The sequence below is a fragment of the Magnolia sinica genome, chromosome 10 (genome assembly GCF_029962835.1).
Source record: "Magnolia sinica isolate HGM2019 chromosome 10, MsV1, whole genome shotgun sequence".
NCBI classification, from domain to species: Eukaryota; Viridiplantae; Streptophyta; class Magnoliopsida; order Magnoliales; family Magnoliaceae; genus Magnolia; species Magnolia sinica.
In genome coordinates this window covers 36,422,633-36,441,496 of record NC_080582.1, presented here as the reverse complement: position 1 = coordinate 36,441,496, position 18,864 = coordinate 36,422,633, and the positions used below count along the sequence as shown (strand labels likewise).

At 39.2% G+C, this 18,864-nt stretch overlaps 1 long non-coding RNA gene and 1 pseudogene across 1 annotated transcript; one reads left to right on the top strand and one right to left on the bottom strand.

Moving 5' to 3' along the window:
* The window catches only part of LOC131217487 (ABC transporter B family member 15-like), a 55,406-nt pseudogene that overhangs the window by 19,358 nt on the left and 17,184 nt on the right, over positions 1-18,864 (bottom strand).
* On the top strand, positions 10,297-11,306 carry LOC131258301 (uncharacterized). Its single transcript, XR_009178052.1, has 3 exons — positions 10,297-10,712; positions 10,804-10,864; positions 11,019-11,306. It is a non-coding gene; the product is annotated as an uncharacterized LOC131258301 (long non-coding RNA).

Here is an 18,864-nt window from a genome sequence, read left to right as displayed (position 1 = left end):
ACGGAGCGTCATCCCTCCCCATATAAAATCGGCTGGATTAAGAAGGTTAATGAAACAAAGGTAACTGAACGATGCACCATCTCATTTTCAATTGGTAAACATTATAAGGATGAAGTAGTATGCAATGTGGTTGACATGGAAACATGTCACATACTACTCGGTCGACCCTGACAATATGACCGTGATGCCACTCATAAAGGGCGAGATAACATATATATCTTCGTCAAGGACAAACGGAAGACCATATTGGCCCCTATGGATCCAGAGGGACTACTTGAAACTTCTAAAGTGGAGGGCCGTTTTCTTTGAACCATAAGGGACTTCGTGGAAGAATCCAAAGAAACAGGACATGCTTACGCATTAATTGTAAAAGGGGAAGAACTCGAGCCTACCATCATCCCTGAAAGACTAAGGCCCTTATTACATGAATTCAAAGAAATCTGGCCCGATGACCTTCCCGATAGGTTACCCCTTATGCGGGATATCCAACACCATATCAACTTTATCCCTGAATCCAGTTTACCCAATCGCCCTCACTATCGGATGAGTCCGAATAAGTGAGAGATTCTGCAAGGGCAAGTGGAGGAACTGATCCGTAAGGGTATTATTCGAGAAAGCATGAGCCCATGTGCTGTACCAGCTCTATTAACTCCAAAGAAAGATGGGAGTTGGCGCTTATGTGTCGACAGTCGAGCCATCAACAAAATCACCATAAAATACAGGTTTTCTATACCACGGTTGGACGATATGTTGGATATGTTGGGGGGCGCAAAAATATTCTCTAAATTGGACTTAAGGAGCGGCTACCATCAGATTTGAATACGTCCGAGTGATGAGTGAAAAACGGCCTTTAAGACCAAGGAAGGATTGTACGAATTGATGGTTATGCCCTTCGGTCTTTCGAACGTGCCTAGCACATTTATGAGATTGATGAACCAACTTCTGAAACCTTTCATTGGGTGGTTCGTTGTAGTTTATTTCGATGATATTTTGATATACAGTTAAGATGAAACCACCCATATGGAACACCTCAAGAAGGTCCTTCAAATGCTCACTAAAAATAAACTGTATCTCAATTTTAAAAAGTGCAACTTCATGACTGATAGCCTGTTGTTTCTGGGTTTGGCCATAACATCCACGGGTATTTGGGTGGATGAGGAAAATGTGAAGGCAATCAGAGAATGGCCGGTTCCCACAAATATTCACGAAGTATAAAGTTTTTATGGACTAACAACATTATATTGTCGGTTCGTGAAAAAATTCAGTACTATTGTATCACCAATCACAGATTACATGAAGAAAGGGCAGTTTCAGTGGACTAACGAAGCCGACAGGAGCTTTGCCGAAATTAAGCGCAGGTTATCCATGACCCCGGTTCTTGTACTTCCCAACTTCGACAAATTGTTTGAAGTCGAATGTGATGCCTTGTATGTTGGGATTGAGGGAGTTTTGTCTCAAGAAGGTAGGTCGGTAGCCTTCTACAATGAGAAACTTAGCGATGCACGCAAGAAGTAGTCTACATATGAGATCGAGTTATACGCGGTGGTCCAGGCACTGCGACATTAGCGATATTATTTGATTCAAAGGGAATTCATACTTTACACGGACTATCAAGCTCTCAAATTCATTAATAGTCAAGCTAACATTAACCGTGTGCATGCTAGATGGATCTCGTTTTTACAAGAATTCACGTTCATGCTAAAACAAAAGTATGGGCAACAGAACAAAGTATCCGATGCGCTGAGTCGCCATGTAACTTTGTTAGTCACTATGAGCAATGAGGTTGTCCGGTTCAAGCGCCTTAAGGACATATATGCCGACGACGAGGACTTTAAGGACGCATGAGTTAGATGCCAAGAAGGTCACCCCGACGATTTACATATGAAAGACGGGTTCCTTTTCAAGGGGAATCGACTGTGCATCCCCAAAAGTTCATTAAGGGAATAGATAATTCAAGAGCTACATGGAGGTGGCCTTAGTGGACACCTTGAGCGAGACAAGATGCGAGCTCTTGTGGAAGAGCGGTATTACTGGCCGCAATTGGTATGTGATGTGGGAAAGGCAGTCCAACGTTATTATATTTGTCGGACCTCCAAGGGGTAATCTAATAATACGGGCCTCTACACCCCGTTACCCGTGCCTGACAACTCTTGGGAGGATTTATATATAGACTTCATGCTTGATCTCCCATGAACTCAATGCAGCATGGATTCGGTGTTCGTGGTAGTAGATCGTTCTCTAAGATGACACACTTTATTCTATGCAAGAAGACTCTCGATGCAACACACATGGAGAATCTATTCTTCAGAGAAGTTGTGCGGCTACATGGGGTTTCCAAGACTATTACTTCTGACCGTAACATGAAGTTCATAAGCCACTTTTGGCGGACTTTGTGGACTCGATTCGATATACGACTTCCGTTCAGCAGCGCCTACCATCCATAAACTGACAAGCAAACCGAGGTTGTGAATTGCACGTTGGAAAACCTCTTTCGATGTATTTTAGGAGAAAAACTGAAGCTGTGAGATTTAGCCTTATCTAAAGCGGAGTTTGCATTCAACAACATGGTGAACCGCTCGACAGGCTCCATTTCAGGTTATTTACGGACGAGTACCTTGCCACACACTAGACTTGGTCCCTCTGCCCAAGCTCTTTGGCATGAGCATTACAATAGAACATATGACAAACAGGATCATTGACATTCATGCGGAGGTATAGACCAAGCTACATGCCTCGAACAAAAAGTATAAGGAGCAAGTGGACAAACATCGGCAACAAAAAGTGTTCGAGGTGGGCAACCAAGTAATGGTCCACTGCGCAAAGAAAGATCTTCGACCGGAACGTACAATAAGTTGAAGAATAAAAAGATTGGACCGGTACCAATCATCCGAAAGATCAATGACAACGTTTATTTTGTTGATCTTTCAGATGACATGGCGATCTCACGGACTTTCAACGTCGCGGACCTGACTGAGTATCATGAACTAAAGTAAGACGAGAACTCGAGGACGAGTTCTTTTGAAGTGGAGGAGACTGATGTAGAGCGGGTTGCGGACAGTTACATGGCTAAGATAGATAAGAAAAGGCCCGGTTGACGATAGAAGTGATCCAGACCATCGAACCTTAAATTGGGCGTATCTCGCAATCTGGAATGAGTTATCAGACGTAAAATATATGATTTTGAGGTAGAACGAGCTACTTTAGCCAACTAACCCCACTATGACGGGTTACCTAAGCCGGATTTGCGAAATACCGGCAGATCAACGGTCGTTTATTTTAATTTCATTTTTACTATAAATAGTAAGTTTTAGTTTGATTATAACTCTTCATCCGTTGGGCTTTAAGAGTTGCGTCCAATGTGAAAAGAGCTTAGGACACTTACTATTGTTGGCTGAAAACCTTGCGCACTAGTAGACATCATGACCGTCTACAAATAGTAAGTTTACTATTTATAGTACGTCACGAATTCTAGGAGTTTTAGTTGTAGTTTGATTCTGATTTCTTTCTCATTGCTTGGCACCCCTATTTAAAGGGTTGTGAACTTGTTTTTATTCATTCATCAATCAATTTCGAATTTATTAAAATTTATTTCTATTTTCTCGCTTTCTTTCCTCATGGATTCGAGAAGTCTCTGTGAGGAGTTTAGAGAAATTTCGTGGATTCGGAATAGTTATCCTCTCAAGGAAGACGGTGCGTGACCTCACGTCCTTCCCTGCGTCACTTCAGCACTGCCCTTGCAATCGCTATTCTCTGTTTCTGGCCTCCCAACATTTGAACCCCTCTTTCACCCACCTATACGTGCATGCGTGATATTGTTATTGCACCCGAGACAGACTTTGAAATCTCACTTTGATCAGCATGGACATTGTTACCTGTCCATGCTTTTGATCATGGGCCATCAAATGGACGTGTGCACACCCTGATCCATAGCTCAAGTGGTAGACTGAGTGAAAGATACCTCGTTTCAACACTTGAGGTCTTGGTATCGATCTCTAGTGGGGGTGGCTAACAGTGAAGTGTCAACTGACAGTGGGGTGTACTAAGAAGCTAACAAAAAAAAAAAAAAGGACGTGTGCATGAATATGGTTTGCACCACTCCTCCAGAGTGTCTAAAAACATTTTTCTTCTACATTTGACCGTACATTTGGTCACCACCACCGTTTGGATGGGTAAGATTGTATCCAATCGGTTTGATCTCGGGCTTGATTTCACCCACCAAAATAGGCTCCACGATTCGGATGTTTCATTTTTCTTTACCGTGGTCTAGACTATGCTGGCGGTGACTGTTCAAATGCACATATGGCATATTTGCAAGGAAATCCAAACCGTCTAAATCACAGACCCAACTGTGGATGGAGCATAGGAAAAATTGCACTGAGAAGATGATACACACCATCTGATTCTTTCAGCTGACTTTGGACCACTCACTATTTAACTTTTAGCGACCCAATTGATGGCCATTAATTGGATGGTTCGGATGGCTTGATCAGCATAATTCTATGGAAATGCTCCAGCACAATTCGACCCACAAATTGGATGGTCGGGATAGGTGTAAATGAGTGCTACGTGTGAGGATGATTGATTACCAGTAATAAAATGGTGAACTAAAATAAGGAGCGTAGCCCTCACTAGAAAATGCATGCCCATCCTCTGCCAAGTGTTTTACGCATAGCGTGAAACACTCAAGCCTGTGGGACCTACCATGCTTTATATGTAAAATCCACTCCGTCCATCAGGTTCCAGCCACTATTCTAGCATTACTCCGGCAAAAAGCCAGCAGTGTTATCAACCAGGTGTACTACACCCTTTGGAACAATGGGGAAGGGATGCCAAACCATAGGTTTGTTTGCGAGGCCACCATGGCGTCTATCTTTCATCAAACCTGTTAATCAGGTGCAACTCACCGCAACGAGGTGAAAAAAAAAAAAAAAAAAAATCCTCACCCACATTTCGGTGGGCATACCCAGCAGCTACTGGACAGTGCTTTGGGGACCTCAACACGATGTATTTGTTTCATCCATGCCGTCCATCCATTTTTCCAAATCAATTAAGGGAATGAATCCAAAAATAAGGCAATCCAAATCGCATGGGAACCACACCACAGGAAACAGTGGTAACTGAATGTCCACCGTTAAAAAATTCTTGGAGGCCACAAAATTTTTGGATGGAGCTGATATTTTGTGTTTTCCCTTCATCCATCCAGGTCTTAGAAAGTTTTTAATGGTGGGCGTACTAACAAGCTAAAAAAAAAAAAAGTTTTTAATGGTAGGCGTTCAATTACCACTATTTTCTTATGGTGTGTTCCACTTGAGATTTTGATGTATCATATTTGGGATCATAGCGTAGAATGATCTTTAAAAATAGATGAATGGCCTGGATAAAACACATATATCATGGTGGGCCCACAGAGCAATGTCCAGTAGCCAACTCGCTACTGGCAGCGCGTCAGTAGGCAATCTGCGTCCAGTTTCACATTGGGTTCTACGCGGTCGAGCTCATCGGAACTTCCCATGAGGTCGAGCGGTGTGTGCCCCACCGTGATGTATGTCGAACATCAACACCGTGCATTTGATGGGTCGCCTTTAAATTATGGGATATCCCAGAAATCAGCTGCATACGGAGCTCAGGTGGGCCATAACATCTAAAATCATGTGAAGACATTCCTAAAACATATAAAAGCACTTGGTGGGCCCACCCAAATTTGGATGCATCTGAAACTTGGTTTGACCCCTCCTCCAAGTGGGACACACATAATGGATGGGCTGGATCTCTGAACCACATCTCGTTGAGCCCAACAAATGATTATAAATGTTTTAATGGAGGGTAACCCCTCCTTTTGCATGTGGTGTGGCCCACAAAAGCCACGGATTGACTTGATTTTTAAGCCTTAGGCCCACCATGGAATGGTTCATCTGACTGATGGGGTAGATGTTTGACAACATCACGGTGGGCCCACACAGCTCGACCTCACGGGAAGTTCCCATGAGCTCGACCACGTAGAACCTTTTCCATATATATATATATATATATATATATATATATATATATATATATATATATATATATATATATATATATATATATAGGGAAAAGGTACTACACGCTCGACCTTACCATAGCACTCCGTAAGGTCGAGCGCTGTCAACTTACTAGCCGTCGGATGGAAAAGTTTGAAATCAACGGTGGGCGTCAAGGCGGAATTTCCCCGTGAGAGACCGGTCGTCCCGGTTACATTGAATCCCTAGCCCAGCAACATTCTCTTCGAAGCCCACCATACCAGCCCTTTCTCTCCCTCAATCCCTGCCACGAGCGACCTTCACCTGCAGCCCTCTCTCTCCACCACCAGCAACGTTCGCCTCCACCTCTCTCTCTCTCTCTCTCTCTCTCTCTCTCTCTCTCTCTCTCTCTCTCTCTCTCTCTCCCTCAATCGGTACCACAAGCCGCGCCCGCCTCCACCTCTCTCTCCCTCCTCTCCCTCAATCGGTACCGCCAGCCGCGACCGCCTCCACCTCTCTCTCCCTCCTCTCCCTCAATCGGTACCGCCAGCCGCGACCGCCTCCACCTCTCTCTCCCTCATTCCCTACCACCACGCCGTGCAGCCTCAGATTACAGGTAAGACCCCTACCACCACGCTGTGCAGCCTCGGATTGAGCCTTACAGGTAAGGCCCCTGTATTTTGGTTTTTTTTTTTTTTTTTTTTCAGATTGAGATGCTCTGGATCATGTGTTTGATATATTTCTAGTGTTTGGACAATGAAAATACACATGTTTTGGTGATTCTGCAATAATGCGGTCAAGCTTTTGTGACAAACGGAAGTCTCCACAGCCATGGGCCGGGGTTCCAAGTTCCATTAACATCAACAAGAATAATTTGTATGCAGGTTTTTTTTTTTTTCTGAATGTGGAGTGGCTGCATGTTTTCTCATAACCATCAATTTGCAATCATGAAGAATTTGCAATGCTGAAGAATGTATATATATAAATTTTTTCCTGAAATTTCACAAAAACATCATAAATCAATAGATCAGGCCTCATCCATGTTTCAATTCATGTTTGGAGAGTACGATTGCAAGTAATTTGGTAGAAATTTTGGAAAATTTGAAATTTTCCAAAATTTTCCTAAATCAGGCCACTTGCCCTCAAATCTCGAAATTGAAGGCTCAAAATCTTATTCTGGTTATTTGATGATCACACAATTATTGGATGTTTAAACTAACAAGTGGCCACGAATCAGAGGTTAGGTTATTCAACCAACCTGAATTTGGGACTGACTACGGGACAGTGGGTTCGATAATTTAGTCAGTTTAATTTGAGTTAATGTATGTCACATGTACAATTTGAGCATCTGCATATCAACTGTCATATTCTGCCATAGGATCAAATGACTCCACTATCTTCTCTCTCTCTCTCTCTGTTTTTTTTTTTTTTTTTTTTTAACTGCTTGAATGAGAGGCATGTGGAATCTATTTGGGTGACCATAGTTCCCAAGGGTGATGAGATGTGCTACAAAACAGTTCTCATCTGACTTGTGATTCTGGGTGGAAGAATTAAAAAAATGAAAAGAAAGAAGAAGAGCAAATGCCCATTTAATGCAGGTTCTGTTTTCCATGCTGCCCAAACAACAGGTGTATTATGCTCCCAATGACAATTTGGCTCATACAGCCAAATTGTTAAGATAGAGGTTTTCTAGCCCCACATGTGGCAACCTGGCATTTGGGTTGGCTGCTTGAGGTATGAATGAAGTTTAGCCCAACATGTGACAACCTAGCATTTGGGTTGCCTGCTTGAGCTTTTTTTTTAAAAAAAGATCATAAAAAGAGGCCAAGAGCCACATGCCTAAGGAAGTTTTATATGTTCTAAGGAAGTTTTATATGTTCTCTCTCTCTCTCTCTCTCTCTCTCTCTCTCTCTCTCTCTCTCATGTTTCCACTAGTCTTATGTTTTGAAAACAGAATAGTTATTGCTTTCTCCTGATTAGTGATTAATTGGGCTGATTCAAGGGTTACTTCATCATTATGTTTCTACAATTAAATAATTTTTTTTTGCATGCTCATTGATTTCAATTCCTAAAATTATATAGAAGAGAGTAATTTAATACTTTTGTGGAATATGCCAATATGATTCACTGGATTAAGCTAAGGGTTGTTATTGTTTTTTTTTTTTTTAATATATTTTTTCTTCTTCATTTATAAATAGTAATTTTTGTGCCCTCACATTTATTTCGTAGCTTTTGATTAACTGAATTTATGTTTACTTTGAACTTGTAGTTGGGGAAATGGAGTCACAACTTAATGCAGGTGTAGAGAATCATAATGGACGCCAGACAAATCATAATGAACACCAGACAAATCATAATGAAGAAATAATCTCACATCCATATGATTTCATTCCAGAAGCACTCAAGGAAGTGAAACCAATAGTTGGTATGGTGTTCATTTCTGAAAATGTTGCATATGATTTCTACAATGAATATGCTAGATGGTGTGGATTTAGTATATGAAAAGGTTCAACGTGGAATAGTATGAAAAAAGGTGAAACAATTATGCGAAGTTTTATATGTTCTAAGGAAGGGTATCGACATCGCAAGCATATAGAAGCAACAGATCATAAAAAGAGACCAAGAGCCATGACAAGATGTGATTGCAAGGCAAAGATTGTAGTTCACAAGAATGGATCAGATAGATGGGAAGTTAAGACATTTGTGGAAGCACATAGTCACAATTTAATGAGTCCAAGTAAGGTTCATTGTTTACGATTACATCGACATTTTACAGATTCTCATAAGGTTGTCATGGATAACATGAGAAAAGCAGGTATTGGCGCAGCTAAAGTGTTAAATTTTTTTACAAATGAAGCTGGAGGACCTGAGAAAATGGGTTTTATTGATGAAGATGCAAGAAATGCTCTAAAAATTCAAAGGCGTGACAAACATGGCAAAAGTGCTCAAGAGTTGCTTCTTTACTTTCAAAATAAACAGAGGAATGATGATAATTTTACTTATGCAATCCAAATTGACAATGAATGTAGATTGACATCTTGTTTTTGGGCAGATAATATTTCAAAAATAGACTATGAAGCTTTTGGTGACGTTGTATGTTTTGACACAACATACAAGACAAATGAATTTGATATGCCTTTTGGTCCATTTGTCGGAGTCAACCACCATAAGCAATCTATCTTGTTTGGTGCCGGGCTTCTGTTTGGTGAAACCATTGAAGATTTCGAATGGTTATTTCAATCATGGTTACAAGCTATGGGTGGGAAGCTTCCAAAGGCCATAATCACAGATCAGGATCCAGCAATTGCTGCTGCAATTGCAAGTGTATTTCCGAATACCGAGCATAGGTTGTGCATGTGGCACATTGTTCAGAAGCTTCCAGAGAAGTTAGGTAAAGTAATTAATAAGAACCCATCATTCAACACTGATTGGAGAAATTGTGTATATATGTGCGATGAGGAAGCCGAATTTGATGCATTATGGTTGAAAATGATTGTAGATTATAATCTTGAAGAAAATAAATGGTTACAAGATTTGTACACAATACGTAAAATGTGGATTCCAGCTTATGTCAAGAAAACATTTTATGCAGGGATGTCAACGACACAACGGAGTGAAGGTATGAATGCCTTCTTTGATTATTTTGTAAGTCATAAGTCAACGTTATTAGAATTTGCAGAAGGATATGATCGTGCTTTACAAAAACGTCGGCATAATGAGTTGAAATCGGATTGTGACACTTTATATAGTATACCTGTAGTAATAACCTCGATTGATATTGAAATAGAGATGGCAAAAATTTATACAAGAGAAGTATTTTATGACTTTCAAGTAGAGGTGAAGGCAAGTGCTTTACTTGTTAATAAGTTGGTAGTAAGGGAAGGACCATTAAGTAAATATAATATATTCGACTATAGAAGGAATGATAAAATGTATACAATTACTTGGAACCATGATGAACGGTTCGGTTCTTGTACTTGTTAGAGTTTTAAATTTCATGGGATTGTTTGCATGCATTTATTAGTTGTGTTCAAGTAAAAATCCATCAAAAAAATATCATCTCATTATATACTTACAAGGTAGACACATAAGGCGAAAGAAAAAAAATAAAAGTACTCAACTCCTCTATCTTCAAACGTTGATGAGTCAACCGTCTTGGGGCGCGGTGAAATATCTCGTATGATGAACTATTTAATAAATGAAGGAACGATAACTCTAGAAATAATGGAACCTGTGTTATCAACTTTAGAAGATTTGGTTGCAAATGTTTGTCAAAAATGTGGAGTCGAAGAAGAAACCAGTATTGACAAGAATATTGAGGGTGGTGAAAGCAATCTATTGTTCAATGCATATTCTAAGAACTCTTACGTAGTACTTGATCCGATGGTTTTTAGTACTAAAGGCCGAACGAGTAAAAGATTTAAATCTGGCAGGGAGGAGAATAGTAAGTTATGTCGTGGGTGTAACAAGTGGGTTATTGGGCATGATAAACGAAATTGTCCTATATATAATCAACTTGATAATGCATCTGAAGAAGCCAGGTATATATTTTTTTTTTGTATTTTTATTTGATTTCTTACATACATTGCATTATTTTAAACTACATTCATTATCTCCACAGTTATGGCAGTAACGTTGAAAGAGGAAAGGGAAAAGCAGTTGGTAGGCCAAGAGGAAAAAATATAGTACAGGGTCGTGGTAGGATGTTAAATCAAGGTAATTAAAAAATAACTATCAAGGCATTTATTAATGAATGTTTAATATATACTTTCAATTTTCACGTACTTATATAATCTCACATGATTAGATTGATCGGTACCAAAGGCATGGTGTCTTAAATGTCTACAAGCTTGCGCCATCGGCTACATGTACAAATTCTAACCCTTTTATTAAAACAATAACTTAAATATATGTTCTTTTCCTTTTGATAATTACATTTTTTTGGTTCTTTTCCTTTTCATGCATATAGTTAAGTTTCAATGGATGTATAACTGAAAATTTTTCTGGTCGTTTTGTATGCAGGAATAACTTGAAATTGTTTACTAAGAAGATACCTATTATAGATCACGGAAGATTGAAGCATCCACTACTCTTAATGTCGACGATGTGGATTGATTTCATTTTCATGGCAATAACGTGCATTTTTTATTTTTATTTTTTCGATTTTCATATTCTTATTATAAAATATTTGCGTGCATGTTTCAAGGACAGTGAAACATTCAACTATTGTTGATCAGTGTTTTAAGGTCGTTGAAATTTTGAATAACATTTTATTTTTTCTAATAACATACATAGAAGTAAATAAGTGAGAAATATTAATTGACTTGGTATCATTGCAAGATTTTGTGCTTTCCCTTGTCTTTCATAGACCGGAACAATCCAATTTATGATTTTACAGTCAGTTGTACATATCCCTCCCTTGGGCTTTGTTCCCTCCAACATCATTGCACTTGCATCATAAAAAAAGCTATCATTCATAACCATACTCTAATGGAACTTATCCCCACGGCCCATTGAAGCCATTGAATATCTTCTGGGTTTCATCCAACCCACCATAGAAATAGCTGTCATTCACCCCCGTCTGTTCACCTCCACCATATTGTAGACCATTCTCCTTGCTGTAGCTGATCTGGTTGCAGCTCCCATCAGAAGAGCTACAGTTATTCTCCCCTCCAAGCATGTAAGCTCCATCTTTCATTTGATATGAGTTAATACATCTCTTGTTTGTCAAGGATGGGCAATTTTTTTCTTCAAAAAGGATTCTTCAAATTGAGCATAGATGTTCCTCATCGCTTGTGAGTTCATCAGCTAGAATGATCACTTCACTAGCTGTTTGTAGCTTTATCCATGTATTCAGTTAGAAAGCCAATGTATGTAAAACAGATCTGCAGTCTAACTGTTATGCTTATTACAAGTAATCAAACAAGTTTTATGTGTGATATTTATGTTAAGGAATTGATCAGTAATTGTATTTATTGTTTGGCTGTCGACATCTCTGTTTAACCTTTTGCTCATACTATGAAATTTGCTTAGTTTAGTTCAGTGTTGATTCAATTCAGTGCACTGATTCTCTAAGGCTGTGTTTGGAACTTTGGATATGCAAGTGATTTGAATTACAAACACAATCAATAAACAATAGAATTGTAACTAAATTTCTGAGTTTAGTTCACTATCAATTTAGTTTAGAACACTGATTCTACTGAGACTGCATTTAGATACACAACTGATAAACACTCATCCAATCAATAAACGACCTTTTTCTAAGTAATTGGCTTAGTTCAGATTTCTATCAATTCAATTAAGCACACTGATTTCATAAGGATGCATTTGGAACTTCCTTTTATGAAACCAAGTGGAATTGCAAACGCTCACCCAATTAAATTAGTTTGGTTGTTTCCACTTCACTGAGTAATTAATGCAATTGAATTAGTTGGCACTGCCAGATGCAGCCTCTTTTGTAGAGCACTACATTTACAAGTTGAGATTTCTTTTTTACAGGAGCAAATTCATGAGTTCACTTTATTAAATCGGAGAAAATGGTCAATTGTACTTTTATTTTTTATTTTTTTATACACGCACTCACACCACACAATGGAATTTCACCATAATGGGTGCTCAAACCCATGACAACAACCTGCTTAGCAGGTTCTAAGGATGCTGGTTATCACCAAGTTTTCTTTAATTTTTGTTTTTTTGTTTTTTTTCAGATTTCTTTTTGATGGCCTTGTTTTTCTAGTTACTGAAAAAAAGTATTCATACTTAAAATTATGACCAAAAATTTGCTTGTAGTGTATCCAGTATCAATAGGAAATTTATTCCACTGGTTCCTTGTTTTCTTGCATTTTTTTATTCTGTCATTGGGTTCAGTTAGAAATGTAGAATTAAAAGAGTGGGGGAACAAAGGAAATTTGTTTTGCCATATGAACCTGGTGATGGTCCTGTGGAATGTTCTTGCCAAATTAAGATTCAAGCTCACAGCATGACCCATTGATGAAATTTCGAGATTGTTTCCAATTTTCCTCTCTTGGCTTTAGATGTCCAAGTAGGGTTGGACGTGTGACCCTTATGACCCACCCCTGTTGGGGACAGGATCATAAATAGGAGGCTCCTAGGGTATCTCTTGGAGAACCACTTTCAGTTCTCATTCCTACAAATGTATTTGTAGCATATGCCATACATTAGCAAATGTCTGTTAACCAATCTCTTACATGCACCCAACATTTCCACTATGAGTAGTGTCTACTCTTGGCTTGATAGTGCATGTGTGTGCAATCCGATCCATCCATCAGGTGGGCCCAACCATGTTTGTACCCTCCAACATCACTGCACTTGCATCATTAAGTACCCCATTACTGCATGGAATAGTGCTAATCACCTCTCATGGGTTTGTAAGATGCAGCCGATAGCATTGAAAAGGTCTGGTGAGGCAGGCATCCCTGCAAGGCTTGTGGGAGATTTTTGAAGGGGTGAGAAAGCTTCATAAGGAGATGGGAAGGGTGGTTGCTGCTGTGGTTTTCTTTGAGAGGGAAGATTTCCAATCAATCTAATTTGAAATGTTTCTGAGTTTCAGTTTGATGGTAGCATTTATAAGTTTTGATCAGGTAGCAAATTATTGAAATTGATTTGGTCATCCATCTCTTTAATCAAATTAAGCTTAGTAGAAGAAAGTTTCTATTGGCCTAAGATGCGCAGAGACGTCTCCAAGCATGTGGAGAGGTGCACAAAATACTAGTCTGTATACACTTAGATTTCAAGGAGTGGAGAGCTTCTCATTGTGCAGGTTGGCCAGTTTGCAAATTGCCTGATTGAGGCTAGAAATGAATTGCAGCATAAGTACGTGCCTATCATCTCGTTCAATGTGCTGACTTGCTCATGGGTTGCATTTTTGTTCTCTTTTATTTTTTACCAATTTCAAGTACTTTTTATTTTTGTGCAGATCTGAGATCATTCAATGCAAGTTTACAATAACAAAGGCACTGCTATTCAAGGCTGACAGGTAATCGTTCGACCGCCTTTGTCAACAGGTTTGGGACATGTCTATTTTGCCTAACAACATGAGGCAATTGCTACTTCTAATACACACATTTCTTGATAGCCTCTGATATTGGTGTTTTGATATCTGCAGACCATGTACATGGATGGTATCCTCCAGTTTGCAGTTTGTGTCAACAGAACTGTGCTTCAGCGATCCAGACAATTGATACTATGGGCCCCCACTTTTGAAGGGCATATCTCGAAAAACATTCAGATGAGAAGACCCTTCCCAACCCAGTTGGATGATGAGGTTGTATGATGAACATATGGTGATGTTTGGCTTATCTCGAAATGAAAGTCCTTTAACAAGGCTATTGCTTTAGATAATTTTTATTTTATTTACATAACCAAAAAAAAAAGCTAATTGGAAATTCACACAAATGATGATTGCTTAGGTGATGTTCTTATCATGTATTACAACAAATTGGCCAAAACTGGGAGGGAAATACATCATATACAAATGCTTTCTTTACATTACAGCACACTTGTCTTTAGTTTTGGATTCTGGATTTGATGAAGAGCTATTGCTGCTCCTTGGCCCCTGCAAGAAACAAACATCTCTTGTAAAAACAACACATTTGTGGTTACATTGCAGTGAAGTTACGTTCAATATGGGTGAGCGAAAGGATTCTTGCAGAATAATTCTACAACAGGCCTGAGATGGCTCTACGCTAGTAAGCGAAAAGAATAACACAGCCTGTAGCCCAAAGCAAAGCGTGCATGTTACAACTCATGGTCATGCTAACATAGCAAAGAATTTCTTGCATAGTAGCTTTGTATTGTAGCAGTAAGCATAGCAAATTAAGATGGCAATGTTCATTCCAGGCATCTTTCTTTGCAGATGAAACAACCAAGTAATGGTACATCTTTTAACATGGAAGCTTTAAAAAAAAAAATTTAATGAAAGGAAAAGCAAAAGCAAGAGAGAGAGAGAGAGAGAGAGAGAGAGAGAGAAAGAACTTGACAGGCATCTCTACAAACCACTAAATGAATAAGCATATCCAACCACCACTTGCAACCGTGACTTAAGAAACACCTTCTGGAAAACTGCTTATTTACAAAATGTCCTATTGTAGTGGCTCACTATGTTCAACTTGTCCCGTTTTGGGATTTGATTCCCGATCACATGGATCTCATTTTGGCCAAAGTAAAATATCATTTTTCTAGAAATATGTATAGTTTAGAAATTTAAAGTGGTGGCCCCCAACATATCATGTACGTGGGGTCCACCACGGACGCCCAAAGGTGCCCTAAAAGTATGAAATCAAAAATACAATTTATGCAACAGATTTTATTAACTTATACTAACAGAGAAAGTGGAAAAAGCTACGGATAAAGGCCGCAGTACATTTGTAGCAATCGGTATCTACCCATAGGTCTTAAAGATAGGGCTACGAATAAATGATACGGCTTAAATCCGTAGCTATATTCTCCATAACTCAAAAGACATATACCTACGGATTATATTTGTATTTAATCGTACAAATTGGCGGAAGTTAGTAACAGCTACGGTTTCCAGATTAAAAGTGACGGTTAAGAGCTGTAGCTATAGCCTAAATTTTTTTTTTAGAAGGAATAGAAAAGAAATTACAATAATGGTATTTCTTACCATTGCAGTACATGCCCTGATAGAAATTATAATCATGTCTCTCATATACTAACAATAACCAATTTCACTAAGAGATGAATGATATAGTTTTAGAAAAAGACGAGTTACCTAAAACCAAGGCTTTGACATAAGAGAAGCTGCCAGAAGTAAATTCTGGTGGTGTTAGCAATAGAGATTGAAAATTCAGTCTATTGCAATTGTGAATTCTGTTATGGTTTTGCATCATAGAGATAACTTTTTCTTTCTCATGGTTCCTATGTAACTTGCTTCTGTTACATTTCTGACATCAACAAGTAGATCCTATTTCAAGAAGTATGCTTAGCATGATTAGGATATTTGTTAGAATCTCAGGTTAGGGAACAAGTGTTAGCACTGGATACAATAATACAAGGCCACTAGCAATCTTCTGCCACTGTCCAAGTCAACAAGGTTACTGGCTTCACCAATTAAAAATACAAAAGTAAATTTTACAAAAAAAAAAAAAAAACAGATAAAACAAACCTTTTTCTCTTTTACATGCAAAAACTGATATTGATTTGGGTCTCAAGCACAAGAAAATAAATGAACTAGCCTTCATCTAGAACTACAGAAAATGCTATCCCAGTACGTTTTGATAGTATATAGATTATAGTAGAGATACTACCAAGATGCCAAGCTTAGCAACATCACCCACTCACCACCAAAACTGAAACATGATATAAAAATCAGACCAATCCTTTTCTTTCTTTCTTTCTTTCTTTCTTTTTCCAAGTCGCCACCAGTGGGATCTGGCAAGCTCAACATTATGGGCTGTGAGAATTTTGAAATAAAAAAAGGCGAGTGCGGAAAATGTAACTCCATCCCTACGAGCTACTGGAAAGTAATGCCATTCCAACAATAGCTAAACGCTCAGAACAATTTGCTTAAATTTGAGAGTAACAGCCAAACCAACATGTCAAATTGGATAAATATTTGCTTCTCAATCTGATCATAGAGCCAAGACAGTAGGTTTGGGTAACCTCTATTAAAGACACCTCGCATCATGTGTGATTTTCTTGTCCCTTATCACATAAGTATGAAATATTCAATCTATTGCAATTGTTCACTAAGAGATGAATGATAGAGTTTTAGAAAAAGACACTAAATTACCTGAAACCAAGGCTTTGACGTAAGAGAAGCTGCCAGAAGTAGATTCTGGTGGTGTTATCAATAGAGATAGAAAATTCAGTCTATTGCAATTGTGAATTCTGTTATGGTTTTGCATCATAGAGATAACTTTTTCTTTCTCATGGTTCCTATGTAACTTGCTTCTGTTACATTTCTGACATCAACAAGTAGATCCAATTTCAAGAAGTATGCTTAACATGATTAGGATATTTGCTAGAATCTCAGGTTAGGGAACAAGTGTTAGGACTAGATACAATAATACAAGGCCACTAGCAATCTTATGCAACTGTCCAAGTCAACAAGGTTACTGGCTTCACCAATTAAAAATACAAGGTTCAGGTGCCCATAGTTTCTTTGGATCTAGGTTATGAGTTGAATTTGAGACAAACAAGAGCATTTACATGGTTGGGCCCACCTGATGGATGGATCGGATTGCACACACATGCACTATCAAGCTTCTTATTGCATAAGCCCTTCATCACAAAGGACTGTAGATGTTCACTTTGTTTATGAATACTAGTGATAGGCTAAATTGAATATTCCCATTGGAGGATTGGATCAAGTCTCGTAACCATGAGGTCCATTATCCTTGGAGAATTAACTTGATCACGCACTGGTTTTAACTCATTCTTAAGTCACTTAGCAGCTGACACATGGATGGGAATGTGTACCACCTACATTAGGATTCCATGAAAGCCTCATATACACTAACATGAGATCCATTAGTTTTCCCAGGACTTTCTAGTTACATCTTATAAATTAAAACCTCCATCAAGCCTTTTAAAGTTTCCTAGCACCTCAAATTGTTTTCACAAGGTTTCTCCATCATTTTTTTTTATTTGTTAGATATTTTTATTTCACCATTTAAGTATTTTTATCTTTATGGAAATTCAATGGTAAGCTTTTAGCTGTCCACCTATTGTTCTCACATGGGATTTTGAGCCAAGAGTAGACACTACTCATAGTGGAAATGTTGGGTGCATGTAAGAGATAGGTTAACAGACATTTGCTAATGTATGCCATATGCTACAAATACATTTGTAGGAATGAGAACTGAAAGTGGTTCTCCAAGAGATACCCTAGGAGCCTCCTATTTATGATCCTGTCCCCAACAGGGGTGGGTCATAAGGGTCACATGTCCAACCCTACTTGGACATCTAGAGCCAAGAGAGGAAAAGACAGCAGAAAAGAAAAAAAATATGAGAAATTCATCTCCTCTCCTTCTATTTTTGTGGTCTGCCTAATTGAGCAACTCTCTTTACTCCAATCACAGCCATTAAGAGTGTGATTAGAAGAAGACTCAGTGGCCTCCCCTTTATTGGAGATGGATAGAGGAGAGACCATCTTCCTCGAATTTACACTACTCAAGGAACATGATTGTAGGTCTAACCGCAACCATCCATTTTGATTCTTAGAAATCAGATTTCATCCGGACGAGAATGAGATCTTATAAAATCAAATTTTGGAATTTTCAATGTTTGAATGGACGAGAAATATATCAAACACATGATCCAGAGCATCTCAACTGGAAAAAAAAAACAGGAAAATACCAAAAGCAGAGGCCTTACTGTAAGGCTCAATCAGGCTCGCACAGGCCTGCGTGGTGGTAGGGTCTTACAGTGGTAGGGAATGAGGGAGAGAGAGGTGGAGGCGGTCACGGCTGGGAGGGATTGAGGGAGAGAGAGGTGGAGGCGGACCCGGCTTGTGGTACCGATTGAGGGAGAGAGAGAGAGAGAGAGAGAGGGAGAGAGAGAGAGAGAGACTATACGCTCGACCTTACCATATATATATATATATATATATGGGAAAAGGTACTATACGCTCGACCTTACCATAGCACTCCGTAAGGTCGAGCGCTGTCAACTTGCTAGCCGTCGGATGGAGAAGTTTGAAATCAACGGTGGGCGTCAAGGCGGAATTTCCCCGTGAGAGACCGGTCATCCCGGTTACATTGAATCCCTAGCCCAGCAACATTCTCTCCGAAGCCCACCATACCAGCCCTTTCTCTCCCTCAATCCCTGCCACGAGCGACCTTCGCCTGCAGCCCTCTCTCTCCACCACCAGCAACGTTCGCCTCCA